At 25.8% G+C, this 15,488-nt stretch overlaps 1 long non-coding RNA gene across 1 annotated transcript; it reads right to left on the bottom strand.

The window, feature by feature from the left end:
* Window positions 1-6,852: 6,852 nt before the first annotated feature.
* Window positions 6,853-10,115, bottom strand: LOC147814582 (uncharacterized). Its single transcript, XR_015430726.1, has 3 exons — window positions 9,998-10,115; window positions 8,937-9,005; window positions 6,853-7,108 (listed from the first exon to the last, which is right to left on the bottom strand). It is a non-coding gene; the product is annotated as an uncharacterized LOC147814582 (long non-coding RNA).
* Window positions 10,116-15,488: the final 5,373 nt, after the last annotated feature.

The following is a 15,488-nucleotide window of genomic DNA, read 5'->3' as shown; positions in this document are numbered from 1 at the left end:
AGATCTTATAATACGTATCCAAATTCCAAGTTCGTTTTTGTTAAAAAAAAAAAAAAAAAAAAAAACAGAATAAATTTATAAATTAATAAAAAATTGTGTGAAAATATGGTCGCAATTAAGAATTCAATTAAGGCTGTCAAAAGTTTGCACAGTATTATGGTTTAATAATTAGATTCAGTTCTAAGTTGAACAAAATTTTCTTAGAGTAAAGGAACTTAATAAATTTCACAATAATTTTGTTCCTAGTGTGTATTTTTATTATTAAAATTATTGTTAAGCTCTCAATATAAGAAATTTAGTGGGAGTCACGGTTTTTAGGGCAAAGAAAATTCTAACAAGTTTTTCTTTTTTCAACTGAGTTAGTGAAAATACGGGTACTGTTTCCTCTAAAAGGATTTTTTAAGAAATAAAGCCTTTCTTTTAAATATGTAATTTCAAAATTCAATTTTGCTATTTGTAAAATATAAGTTATGATATATAAAATATAGTTAAAATACGAAATTAAATTTATAATAAGCATTTCTAAAAAAGAAATTTTTTTTTGTTCTTTAAAATGAGTGAACAGAAAAAAAATGCTATAAAATAATCAAAAGCTTTGAAATGTTCCAAACGTATTTCTAAACTATTAAAATGAAGAGTTAATCTGCGTGTGAGTTTCTCTTAGTACTATATCGATTTTCAGAATTAATAGAACTCTGTTCCTCCTATTGTCTTGATATTCAAACTGCGGCTGCGATCCTAAGACTCATTCGAAATTTTTAATTAGTTTGCTCGATTTAGCCAAACGAAAAATGAAATTTTTTCATAGGCTTAGGAGTCACCATTGATAAAAATGAGACAGCAGGCGATTTTCAATTTTCTAATATTTTAAAGATTTTATTAGCGATATTTATTAGCTTTTCTCATTAAAAAGAAGTTTTTTGCACTGAATTTTATGCTTAATTGGTTTTTATTTTTTATGTCTTACAAACTCATTGCTCAGCATTGTCACGATAGAATTGGTCAATTACGGAACAAATTTTGGCACATCTAGCATTATGGTAATTGGTGCAGTTTTAACAGGTACCAAATATAGCAATATAGATATAATGAATAATATTAGTACACTTGATGACTATTAAAACTGCAAAAATATTATGAAGCTTTATTATAGATAGTGTGAAAAGAGGTTTTTAACGGGTTTTCTTTTAAAGGGTTAAGTACCAGAGGAAATCGCTAAAAATGTTCTTTTTTTAATCAAAGTTTATTTTCAACTTAAAGGTTTTAACTTCGATTGCTCAAAGGTGTCATTTATGTTTCTTAATATTTTAGCTGATTCTTGATATTTTTTTAAAAATGATTTTTATTCAATGTTTATATTTTCATTTCAAAGATAAAAATTAACGTTTCAGAATTAAAGGAATTGTGTTTAAAAAAAGAAAGAAAAAAGAGAAAAAAAGTTTAAAAATTTAGTAAAAAAAAAAGTCTTTTATTAGAGCTGATTAAAATAAATGTCTTGAAATCAAATTTTTGTTTGAATAATGACAATAAGAATAAACATATTTATTATTAAAATTACGAGTAACTGCTAACTGTAATTTCTCCAATATTTGATAACTATGGGCTTCAAGTTGGTAATTAATATTTTTCTACGAGATTTGATATGCAATTATCTTTTTTAAAATTATAAATATGCATGCATAATGAATAAATAAAGCATTTAAAAGTGAACAATTTAACGTTGAGAAAAAGCAAAACATTTTAAAACGTTAAAGTAAGTAAATAGTAGTTAATAATGAAAGTGTCCTGAGTGAGTCAGTAAAGCTGCTCAAAATATATTAGAGTAAGTTTAATCAGCAAGAATGGGGTTTCCACTATGGATTTTTATTTAATCAATAAAACGCGCTATCTACTATTCATAGGAAAGTGGTGATTACTCTAAAGTCACAGCAAAAAAATTTGTAAATTGCGGAAAAAGAAGCAATAATATGCAAACAATTTAACGTTAAGAAAAATAAGACATTGCAAGGCTTTAAAATAAATAAAAAGCAATTAGAAATTAGAGTGTCCAGTGTGAATCAGTGAAGCTACATAAAATATATTGGATTACGATTAATCAGTACGAATGAGGTTTTGGATTTTTATGGAAAAAGAAGCATTAATATGTAAGCAATTTAACGTTGAGAAAAATAAGACATTGCAAAGCTTTAAAATAAATAAAAAGCAATTAGAAATTAGAGTGTCCAGTGTGAATCAGTGAAGCTAAATAAAATATATTGGATTGAGATTAATCAGCAAGAATGAGGTTTTGGATTTTTATTTGATCGATATTATTTGCTTTCTTCTATTCATAGGTGAGTGGTGATTACTCTAAAGCCACAGCATAAAAATTTGTTAATTGCGGAAAAAGAAGCATTAATATGTAAACAATTTAACATTGAGAAAAATAAGACATTGGAGTGCTTTAAAATAAATAAAAAGCAATTAGAAATTAGAGTGTCCAGTGTGAATCAGTGAAGCTACATAAAATATATTGGATTAAGATTAATCAGCAAGAATGAGGTTTTGGATTTTTATTTGATCGATATTATTTGCTTTCTACTATTCATAGGAGAGTGGTGATTACTCTGAAGCCACAGCATAAAAATTTGTAAATTGCGGAAAAAGAAGAATTAATATGTAAACAATTTAACGTTGAGAAAAATAAGACATTGCAAAGCTTTAAAATAAATAAAAAGCAATTAGAAATTAGAATGTCCAGTGTGAATCAGTGAAGCTACATAAAATATATTGGATTAAGATTAATCAGCACGAATGAGGTTTTGGATTTTTATGGAAAAAGAAGCATTAATATGTAAACAATTTAACGTTGAGAAAAATAAGACATTGAAAAGCTTTAAAATAAATAAAAAGCAATTAGAAATTAGAGTGTCCAGTGTGAATCAGTGAAGCTAAATAAAATATATTGGATTAAGATTAATCAGCAAGAATGAGGTTTTGGATTTTTATTTGATCGATATTATTTGCTTTCTTCTATTCATAGGAGAGTGGTGATTACTCTAAAGCCACAGCATAAAAATTTGTAAATTGCGGAAAAAGAAACATTAATATGTAAACAATTTAACGGTGAGAAAAATAAGACATTGCAGAGCTTTAAAATAAATATAAAGCAATTAGAAATTAGAGTGACCAGTGTGAATCAGTTAAGCTACATAAAATATATTGGATTAAGATTAATCAGCAGGAATGAGGTTCTGATTTTAATTTGATCGATATCATTTGCTTTCTACTATTCATAGGAGAGTGGTGATTACTCTAAAGCTACGGCATAAAAATTTGTAAATTGCTGAAAAAAAAAGCATTAATATGTAAACTATTTAACATTGAGAAAAACAAAACATTGCACATCTTTAAAATAAATAAAAAGCAATTAGAAATGAAAGTGTCCAGTATGAGTCTGTGAAGCTACATCAAATACATTAGAGTAAGTTTAATCAGCAAGAATGGGGTTTTGGATTTTTATTTAATCGATATTATTTGCTATCTATAATTTATAGGCGAGTGGTAATTACTCAAAAACTACTTCATGAAAATTTGTAAAAAATTTTGCAAAAAATTTGTAAAAGTAAAACATTGCAAAACGTTAAAATAAATAAATAGCAATTACAAATGAAAGCGTGTCCAATGTGAACTATAATATATTTATTTACTCATTAATATTTTTTTCTTCCTAAAATCGCATTTAACTTAAAATATTTTTTCTTCTCTTTTTAATCTAACTTTTAAATGAAATAAAGGTGTATTCTAACTTAAATAGTTTCCCAGAAATACAAAATCCATGCAAATAACATATTTGATTCAAAACATCTTGATCTTTTACATTTAATTTTTCAATTATATTTATAGTAAGAATAACAATTTATAATAAAAATTTATAATAATGCAATTGCTCAGTTTAAAAAATTTTGAAAGTAGGTTCTGAAAATGCATGAGGGAAGGAAGTCCTTAACAAACCCTTTCCCCCCAAATTTCAATTCCTTTTTTTTATTATTTTTTTTTATTTATTTATCTTTACGTATTGTTGTCATTTTGTAATTACATTAATTTTTCAAAATAGTAGAACATAGTTCGGAGAAGGGTGAATAAACTAATTAATTTCATAAATTTAGATTTTTCAATTTTTTTGCGAACTTTATTCATTAATTTTATTTTTTTTTTTAAATTCAAGAACAAAATGGTTCCTCGTGCACCACTTAAGAAGCACAACACGAGGTTTACAGACGTAAGTATGGTAGCAAACAATGCAGGATATTTAAACAGAATTGCATACTCATGTAAAATTTAGAAACGAAAAATAATAATAAAAAATAAATAAAAACATTTACAAAAAGGATGAGAAAAACGAAAAATTTAAAATAGTATGCAAAACAAAGTGATTTATAAATTTACATTAAAAACTGAATCAATGAATTCGCAGAAAAGTTTGAAAGCGGTTTTGTTTCCCACAAAAGTGCGAAGCGGGGGAGGAAAGTTAATATTGTGTGACTTTAAGGCAATTATTAAGTTTTTTTCATTTTTCTCAAACTGTGAGCATTTTACAATAAAATGCTCAACGTCTTATGTTCCTCCAATATTGCAATCACACAGATCACTGAAACTTAAGCCAAATCTTTTTAAATATGCCTTGAAGTTGCCGTGTCCAGTGAGAAATTGCGTCACATGAAAGTTGCAGAAAAAATGTTGATTTTCAAGTCAATTTTATTTGGCTAGTTTACTTCCTAGTAAAATTTGGTTTTCAAGTCAATTTTATTTGGCTAGTTTACTTCCTAGTAAAATTTGTTTATTAATTTTATTTGGCTAGTTTGTATCATAGTAAAATTCATCAAAATAAATAGAAATATTTAGAAAAGAAACAGAATATTTTTGAAGTAAGAATTATTTTACGTTGAAATAAGTTTATGTCCGCAGAAAGTATGCGTATGAACTGGACTACCCCCCCCCCCCCCTCAAATATCCTCCTTCACAAATTTAAAAATTGTTTGCAAATTTAAACTGGTTGCAAATTTAAAAGTTCACACGCACTTCCTTTGTTCATTTTGTGCATGAACACCTATTAGCTTCGTTACTAGTTCTTAGTCAAATTCTTAAAATGTTTTGATATTCATTAAATCAATTTGGTGTTTTGAAGAGCTAAATATTTTATCTTGAGTAGATATTTTTAAAGTATTATTATCATCATTATTTAAACGAAGTGGGGTTTATTCATTAAGTCTATTGTTTGGCTCTAAAACACAAAACAACTTGAGTTTCTGGTTCTCCTGCAGTTACCTACCACTAATCAAAAATAATTAATATAATAATAAAAAAGAGAATAGATACTTAGGTATTTTATAAATTTATTTCAAGGCTATTCATAAAGTTAAAACATTAAGTTCTATTATTCGTAAAGTAAAGTAAACCATTCATGAAGTTTCATGTAAAAATCTATTTAAGAAAGGATTTACCAGGGAGGAAGGGATTATCTGCAAGGCTTAATCTTTTCTTATCAAGAGATTAAAAGTATCTCTTTTGACTGGCTTATGATTTTATTTTCATTGATTTTATGATGATTTGTTGTATAAATTAATGATAACTATAAATTTATAAGAAATTAATTTCATAAATTACATTATTTATTGAAATGCTATTTAATTAATTATTTTCTATGTTTACTATCAAATTATATTGATAATTTCAGTTGGTGTTGATATTGTTTTGCAATAGTATTGACGCAACTACACTAAGAGGATTGCTAACGAATATATTTCTTTAATACACCAATAAGCTCGCTCGTTTTGTGCCGTTTCATTTTTTTTTCCTTTCCCTCTTTTTTTATCCTTTATTATTTTTATATATATATATATATATATATATATATATATATATATATATATATATATATATATATATATATATATATATATATATATATATATATATATATATATATATATATATATATATATATATATATATATATATATATATATATATATATATATATATATATATATATATATATATATATATATATATATATTATATATATATATATATATATATTGTTTGTTTGTTTGGATTTTTGGCGCAAGAGCCAGTCTTGGCTATATCGCGCCTCCAACTAGGTAGATATTTTACAGCTAGGTTCACAATTCTGCTTAATAAACATTATCAAAAAAATTTTATTATATAAATATAAATACAATAAAATTTATTTGATATTGTTTCTGTTAAAGTGAGCTACAATATCACATTCAATTTTTGGAAATACAATAATATGGTTCAAATTACTATCAAAGATTGCATCAAATTTTAATTCTATCAACAATGAATCAACAAGATTCTAATCTAGTAGTACAATATTATTAGAGTTAAAAATAATAGCCCAACTAAAGCAAAAGATAATTTTAATTTCCCCCCTTTAATTATAGTAAGTTTGGATCGTAGTAAGTTTTATAGGATTTAAAATTCTAGGGAGATGCTTGTATAAAATGCTAAGGTGATGTTTGTATTCTTAAATTGACAACTATAATTATGCAGAGTATCTAAAATGAAAATCTAAACACGCCATTTTTAGAGAGTTTTAGATTTGTTACGTTTGCCAATTTTTTAGTATTTCAAATAAAATTTATAAGGATTTTTAACAAAAATCTGAATCTAAGTGAGACAAAAAAGAAAAAAAAGTATGACACACGCAAGGCAAGTAATAAAATACAAAAAATTTTATTAAAATCAATTTCAAAACTCCTTCAAATTGACAGATAATTTTCGTCGTTTTCATCTCACTCTAATTGTGATTAAATTGAACATTGAATAGGATGAACATGAAAAATATTAAAAGTGAAATAATGAAATCATTTTAATAATAATAATAGCATATAATCATTTACAAATAAACTGCTTAGTGTATAATTCAGTAACATGTTCACTAAAGATCTTGTCCACAAAATTAAAAAACAAAATAGTGTTTTCACTGAATCCAAAGATCGAAATTTCTTTTTCTATCTTAATCCTTCTTTTTCCATTTTTTTGTCTATGATGTCAGTATTTTGTTACTGATCTCGCATGTTGCTGATCTTGCAATCAAAATCTGAAAATAAACAAATAAAAAATTAGAAATAAAAATTAAATACAACTTGTCACCTCAATTTTTAGAGAGGTTTATTTCAACAATTAGCGAGGTTTTAGGAGCAAGTTTTAATTTATTTGTGCAATAAATAATGTAGAAAAATATAAAAATCTTGCGTGATCAACAATATTTTATACACGTGAGTTTTGTAAAAAAGAATTTCAGAAACTTATCTGGCACAAAGTTTCTGAACAGAAACCTTTTCCCACCCTTTAACTTTCAATTGGAGGACCATCTCATAAATCGAGATACTGTTTAGGTATCGACGCCATTCCCAGATTGGAATAGATGCTCATAAATTAAACTATTTCGAAAAGTCCTTTAAATTATTTTCGAAAATTAATGCGAATTAATATAAGTAATTTTTGTAATTAAATATTAATTTTTGTCTTGAGCGAAAAATTCGCGCTGACAGATAAGAAATTTTTCCCTGTTAAAAAACTCAGAATAAGATACTGAGAACGCCGTACATCAAACAAGAGTTAAGCAGAACATGGATTGAACAGTACAAATAAAAAAGAAGAAGAAAATTATATAGCTTTTAATGTGTTAGTCAGATTTTCGAGTATTAATACGTAATTCATTAGCATAACGATATTTAAAGTTAAGAGTATTAGTCCCAAAAATGTAATTCATTTGAATAAAAATGCCTTTTTTTTTCGTCCAATTTTGATTTCAGGAATTTGGTTAGATGACAGGTCAAATTTTTGGACCCCTTAACATTAATATTACATTTTCAGAATTTCACCTTCATTAACAGGGCGTACTATAAGTTTTAGTTCTCAAGGACCATTCGACCAACTTCTTTCATATTTTCGACTTTGTCATTAAAGAGTTCAAAAAGTTTTTGACGTAATTTTTTCAGTACAAATGTCTTTGGTTAAGCAAATTTTACGTTCGTGTGGAAAATATCCGAAAATCATATTACTAATTCTAGAGAGATGGTGAAATAAGCAAAACGATAAGTTAACAATCAGTCTCCTAGCAAACTAGTGAGAAGACCATATATTTACAAATTGCTGATCTCTCACCCCTCTTATATTTTTGTCTGTTCTAATATCCAAAGATTTCAACAAAAAATAAGCCTATTTATTAAGATAAAGAAAGTTTTTGTGTTAAAAAATTTGTGAGCCTTTTAATCCATTTGCATTGCTTTTCGCGAAAAGTCAATCACTGGAACAAAGGTTTTCTGGGTGTCCTGTTACTAATTTTACGAACTGTACATAGAATAATGGAGCAAAACAGTAATTTATTTATAACTTTGATGAAAACATTTTGCTGTCTTCGTACTTGACATTATACACACTTAATTATGCAGAAATATATGCATGTGAGTTGGCTAGCAATGCGTTTGGCACAAGCGGAATATGTTTGCACAATTGGCACCCAACCATGTACTTGTTTGTCTAAATTTAAGACTTAGGAGAAAATATTTTGCAGCATTCTTAATTTTTATTTTATACCTCATAACTTTTAAAATTTTTATTTTAAAAATGGTGTTTTAACACTTAAGAGTCACTACCATATTTTTTTATTACCAGATATCTCTGAATATATTTTATTCTAAAATAGCTTTCTTTTTTATTCAAATATATTCTACTCAAAATTAACTTTTTGTAATTTTTTTAGAATTTTCTTATGTAAAATGTGTCTTAAAATTTATTTTGTTTATAATTTATTAAATAGTACTTAGATGGCTTAAAGTTTAACATGAAATGTCTTGATTACAAAAATATGAAAAAGGAAAAAAAAGAGTAGTATTAATACATTAAACATAAAACCAACTTACTCATTTTCGGCAACTTCTTTTGTGAAATTTAGTCCGCTCGGAAATAGAGACAAAATATGATGCAAAATCCTAAATAAAAAATAAAAAATCCATTATTTATTTTCAGAATTACTCAAAGTAAAGAATTACTTTTTTTAATTTGATCAAAAAAAAAAAAATTGTTATACTCTTTCTCTTTTTTCTTCTTCTTTAAACAAGAAAATTAAAAACTTTAAATTTTTTTTCAATTATTGAATTTTTATTTGTTAAAAGTAATCATAATAGTTCAAAAGGAAGATATCAATGTAATAATTAATTAGTAATAAATATTGATTTAGTAATAGTATTTGACCAAGATTTTATTTTCCTAACTATTAAGATAGAGAGATGCGGTGATTGAAAAATATTGATGCTGTTTTTGTAGTTGAAACTATGTGGTTACATGCTTTATAGTAAACAAACCGTATAATTGAACTAAATTCAGATAATCTAGAAAAATAAAAATGAAAATTAAGAAAAGAATATATAAAAATCATGATTTTTTTTAATTGTTTACATCGTTGCGGATTTTTTCCCTCTCTTTATGGAAAACTTCCCGTTGAGTTTTTAGTTAATATCATTGAATAAATAATTTATGCATAACTAAATATTTTGTATGCATAAGTATCCTTCCGATTTTACTTTCTCCATTAATTTGGGAATAAAAAATGAGTAATAAATTTACAAGTTCCCTTATAAAAATATTCGAGATAAAAGTTGTTAAAGTTGTTTTAAAAAGGAAAGCATCATCTATTTCGTACTGTAGGCCTATTTATTTCGAGAACGAGTTGTGCTAATTTAGTACGAAAGGACACTTTTAAGTACAAATGAATGTCTGGTCATTCTCATAAAACTAAGAAAATTTATAAACAATCCTCTTCATTATTTGAAAATTTTAATTTATCCCAGAAACTGTCAAGTAGATGCAAAACTATTTAAAAATTAAAGTTAAAGTAACTAAATAAACTAAATAACTGAAGCAATTGAATGCGTTGTTGATTTCATAAAATAATTAACTAATTAATTAAAAAATAATATCTTACGTTTTCTTTTTCATCTGCGCGCTTTCTTTTACGTTGACGTTTACTAGCCTGAAAGAAAAACAAGTGTTAAGTGACAATTATACAAGATTTTTTTCAAAGAAAAAGTAATTTTAAATGTAAAATATTTTTTTTCCAAATATCTTCAAGGTATTATTGAAACTGATTTTTAAAAAATAAGATCAAAAGTATATATATTTATTTAAAAAAGTATTATAATTATTTTTTTGAAAGTATTTCAATTTTTATGTGTAAAATTTATTTTCAAGAAAGCAGTTTTAAATGAATTACACAAGGGAACTAATTCTTTGAACCATTTAAACAAATACTTCATCTTTACTGATTTTGGTGTGGGGTTTCCTAATTTGAAACTTGATTTGATTTTAAACCTATATTTTTAATGACATTTTCAGCCTACTTTTGTCGGCTTTGTACAAAATTGAAAACGTTACAATTAACATGGGGTCACATAAATGTTCAGCAAACTTCCGGGAGTGTTATCAGGATAAAAACTGAATAAAAGCCCATTCCCGAAAACGGTCACGGTATGCGGCGAAAGGAGCAACCCCTATTATTATCTGTTCATAAGCATACGAGGAAACAGTACATATTAGAGAAACCGCCCCTAGCCGCACATGATGACATTTCCAGACAATGTCATCATGTGCGAGTAATGTAATTTCATTTTCTAATTTTATGTGTTATGTAATTTTAATCCTGATCATGGGCCCTAAACCTGCTAGAAATTCATATAAACCCTTGTTACATATAACGCGTTAAAACTTGAACATTACGACAAAACATAGACTAAAATGTAGTTAAGAAAAAAAATGAACCGATTGCCGATTTAAAATAAGTTAGGTGAAGGAATACAAAATCTGTTTAATAAATCTCCCGCAACTGAAAAAACGAAACATTTGTTTCCGATTATAATTAAGAAAAAAGTTTGCTAGAGTATCTTAACAAAATTATTTATTATTTGATAGAAAGTCAGTATTAAATTATCAAAAACAAGAAAATCGAGTGTATATGTTGTGTAAGAATGATTTTTTTAAAAAATAAACTGTAGCTTAATGATAGGTATAGGTATTTACCATAGCATCAATAAAGTAAAATATAGATTTTGAATTTTCTATGCACACACATATATTCATATACACTTAAATATATACAATGGTGAAACACTGCTGCTTGAAATTATCTATATTTCACCTAAATCAGTGAAAAATGTATGTTTTTCAATATGAGGGGAAAATTTTTTTAATACTTGTTGAGCTAATAACAAGTACTAAAACTTTTTTATTAATCATTGATTTTTTAATATTTATCACGCTATAAATATATTTGCTAATCTACTAAACCAATTCATTGTCAGTAATGTTATCATTTTAAATTCAGTTCTATACAGTTATCTTTTGACAATTCTTACGAAACCAAAGCATAATTATAAAAAATTTTATAATCATGTCGCGCACTTACATTAAAAAAATATGAAATAATTTTTTTAACTTACCGATTTGGTCGACTGTTCAGCATTTGGTTGGCTGGTCAGCTCAAATACTTCCGGTATCTCAACTAATTTCTAAAAAAAAAAAAAAAAAAAAAAAAAAAACGTGAATACATATTATTAACATATTTATATATTTTTATATACATATTTATATTTTATCATCAGTATCAAAGCACTTTTTTAAAAAATATTTGTGACTCCAAAGCGTCTTTAGCGCTGTGACAGGTGTTTTTAAAGTATGTATTAAAGATCAAGGACTATCTTGCATGTGAAAGCAAAATGGATAAGTCTTTTCTATTATTATTTGAAATGCATGTCTTTATTGCTGAATTATACTGTCCAAACACAATCAAATTCACTTAAAATTTATGTACAGTGATGTTACCATTTTAAATTCAGTTCTATACAGATATCTTTTGACAATTCTTACAAAACTAAAACATAACTATAAAAAAATATATAATCATCTCATGCACTTACATTAAAAAATATTAAATAATTTTTTTAACTTACCGATTTGGTCGACTGTTCAGCATTTGGTTGGCTGGTCAGCTCAACTACTTCCGGTTTTTCAGCAAATTTCTAAAAAAAAAAGTTAATACATATTATTAACATATTTATATTTTTTTATATACCTATTTATATTTTATCATCAGTACGAAAACACTTTTTTTAAAAAATTCGTCACTCCAATGCGTCTTTAACGCTGTGACAGAGGCGTTCTTAAAGTATGTAATAAAGATCAAGGACTATCTTGCATGTAAAAAAAAATGGATAAGTTTTTTCTATTATTATTATTTGAAATGCATGTCTTAATTGCTGAATTGTACTTTCCAAAACATAATCAGATTCACTTAAAATTTATGCACAGTAATGTCATCATTTTAAATTCAGTTCTATACAGTTATCTTTTGACAATTCTTACGAAACCAAAGCATAACTATAAAAAATAATATAATCATCTCATGCACTTACATTAAAAAATATGAAATAATTTTTTTAACTTACCGATTTGGTCGACTGTTCAGCATTTGGTTGGCTGGTCAGCTCAACTACTTCCGGTTTTTCAGCAAATTTCTAAAAAAAAAAAGTTAATACATATTATTAACATATTTATATTTTTTTATATACCTATTTATATTTTATCATCAGTACGAAAACACTTTTTTTAAAAAATTCGTCACTCCAATGCGTCTTTAACGCTGTGACAGAGGCGTTCTTAAAGTATGTAATAAAGATCAAGGACTATCTTGCATGTAAAAAAAAATGGATAAGTTTTTTCTATTATTATTATTTGAAATGCATGTCTTAATTGCTGAATTGTACTTTCCAAAACATAATCAGATTCACTTAAAATTTATGCACAGTAATGTCATCATTTTAAATTCAGTTCTATACAGTTATCTTTTGACAATTCTTACAAAACCAAAGCATAACTATAAAAAATTATATAATCATCTCATGCACTTACATTAAAAAATATGAAATAATTTTTTTAACTTACCGATTTGGTCGACTGTTCAGCATTTGGTTGGCTGGTCAGCTCAACTACTTCCGGTTTTTCAGCAAATTTCTAAAAAAAAAAGTTAATACATATTATTAACATATTTATATTTTTTTATATACCTATTTATATTTTATCATCAGTACGAAAACACTTTTTTTTAAAAATTCGTGACTCCAATGCGTCTTTCACGCTGTGACAGAGGCGTTCTTAAAGTATGTAATAAAGATCAAGGACTATCTTGCATGTAAAAAAAAATGGATAAGTTTTTTCTGTTATTATTATTTGAAATGCATGTCTTAATTGCTGAATTGTACTTTCCAAAACATAATCAGATTCACTTAAAATTTATGCACAGTAATGTCATCATTTTAAATTCAGTTCTATACAGTTATCTTTTGACAATTCTTACAAAACCAAAGCATAACTATAAAAAATAATATAATCATCTCATGCACTTACATTAAAAAATATGAAATAATTTTTTTAACTTACCGATTTGGTCGACTGTTCAGCATTTGGTTGGCTGGTCAGCTCAACTACTTCCGGTTTTTCAGCAAATTTCTAAAAAAAAAAAAGTTAATACATATTATTAACATATTTATATTTTTTTATATACCTATTTATATTTTATCATCAGTACGAAAACACTTTTTTTTAAAAATTCGTGACTCCAGTGCGTCTTTAACGCTGTGACAGAGGCGTTCTTAAAGTATGTAATAAAGATCAAGTACTATCTTGCATGTAAAAAAAAATGGATAAGTTTTTTCTATTATTATTATTTGAAATGCATGTCTTAATTGCTGAATTGTACTTTCCAAAACATAATCAGATTCACTTAAAATTTATGCACAGTAATGTCATCATTTTAAATTCAGTTCTATACAGTTATCTTTTGACAATTCTTACAAAACCAAAGCATAACTATAAAAAATTATGTAATCATCTCATGCACTTACATTAAAAAATATGAAATAATTTTTTTAACTTACCGATTTGGTCGACTGTTCAGCATTTGGTTGGCTGGTCAGCTCAACTACTTCCGGTTTTTCAGCAAATTTCTAAAAAAAAAAAGTTAATACATATTATTAACATATTTATATTTTTTTATATACCTATTTATATTTTATCATCAGTAAGAAAACACTTTTTTTTAAAAATTCGTGACTCCAATGCGTCATTTACGCTGTGACAGAGGCGTTCTTAAAGTATGTAATAAAGATCAAGGACTATCTTGCATGTAAAAAAAAAAAAAATGGATAAGGTTTTTCTGTTATTATTATTTGAAATGATTGTCTTAATTGCTGAATTGTACTTTCCAAAACATAATCAGATTCACTTAAAATTTATGCACAGTAATGTCATCATTTTAAATTCAGTTCTATACAGTTATCTTTTGACAATTCTAACAAAACCAAAGCATAACTATAAAAAATAATATAATCATCTCATGCACTTACATTAAAAAATATGAAATAATTTTTTTAACTTACCGATTTGGTCGACTGTTCAGCATTTGCTTGGCTGGTCAGCTCAACTACTTCCGGTTTTTCAGCAAATTTCTAAAAAAAAAAGTTAATACATATTATTAACATATTTATATTTTTTTATATACCTATTTATATTTTATCATCAGTACGAAAACACTATTTTTTAAAAATTCGTGACTCCAATGCGTCTTTTACGCTGTGACAGAGGCGTTCTTAAAGTATGTAATAAAGATCAAGGACTATCTTGCATGTAAAAAAAAAAAATGGATAAGTTTTTTCTGTTATTATTATTTGAAATGCATGTCTTAATTGCTGAATTGTACTTTCCAAAACATAATCAGATTCACTTAAAATTTATGCACAGTAATGTCATCATTTTAAATTCAGTTCTATACAGTTATCTTTCGACAATTCTTACATAACCAAAGCATAACTATAAAAAAGAATATAATCATCTCATGCACTTACATTAAAAAATATGAAATAATTTTTTTAACTTACCGATTTGGTCGACTGTTCAGCATTTGGTTGGCTGGTCAGCTCAACTACTTCCGGTTTTTCAGCAAATTTCTAAAAAAAAAAAAGTTCATACATATTATTAACATATTTATATTTTTTTATATACCTATTTATATTTTATCATCAGTACGAAAACACTTTTTTTTAAAAATTCGTGACTCCAATGCGTCTTTTACGTTGTGACAGAGGCGTTCTTAAAGTATGTAATAAAGATCAAGGACTATCTTGCATGTAAAAAAAAAATGGATATGTTTTTTCTATTATTATTATTTGAAATGCATGTCTTAATTGCTGAATTTCACTTTCCAAAACATAATCAGATTCACTTAAAATTTATGCACAGTAATGTCATCATTTTAAATTCAGTTCTATACAGTTATCTTTTGACAATTCTTACAAAACCAAAGCATAACTATAAAAAATAATATAATCATCTCATGCACTTACATTAAAAAATATGAAATAATTTTT

Source organism: Parasteatoda tepidariorum, chromosome 2 (genome assembly GCF_982258835.1).
Source record: "Parasteatoda tepidariorum strain Cologne lab strain chromosome 2, Ptep-v5.0, whole genome shotgun sequence".
Taxonomy (NCBI): Eukaryota; Metazoa; Arthropoda; class Arachnida; order Araneae; family Theridiidae; genus Parasteatoda; species Parasteatoda tepidariorum.
This window is presented reverse-complemented; position numbering and strand designations above follow the sequence as displayed.